The sequence below is a fragment of the Penaeus monodon genome, chromosome 15 (genome assembly GCF_015228065.2).
Source record: "Penaeus monodon isolate SGIC_2016 chromosome 15, NSTDA_Pmon_1, whole genome shotgun sequence".
Classification (NCBI taxonomy): Eukaryota; Metazoa; Arthropoda; class Malacostraca; order Decapoda; family Penaeidae; genus Penaeus; species Penaeus monodon.
Window position 1 is genome coordinate 49635051 of NC_051400.1, and position 266 is coordinate 49635316.

Consider the following 266-nt stretch of genomic DNA (forward strand, 5'->3'; position numbering starts at 1 on the left):
TGGCTGCCCTTATAACATGCTTGCGTAGCCATCTTCATCTTGAAGTGAACAAATAAGGGTCACAGATAATCCAGCAATGAGATGAACCGACAGCAGTCATTGATAGACTTACCTGTTTTAATTAAAGGATAAGAAATAACATAATTTATATGTTTCTGCTATCATATGTCAACATTTTTTGAAGTGAGATGAGATTTAACTCTAGATTTTTCAATTTTTAATTGACTTTTACAGTTATTTAGGGTCTACAAATTTTAAAGGGAAAG

At 32.0% G+C, this 266-nt stretch overlaps 1 protein-coding gene across 1 annotated transcript in view; it reads right to left on the reverse strand.

The window, feature by feature from the left end:
- The window catches only part of LOC119582189, a gene marked incomplete at its 3' end in the record, with an annotated part of 38718 nt that overhangs the window by 37582 nt on the left and 870 nt on the right, over nt 1-266 (reverse strand).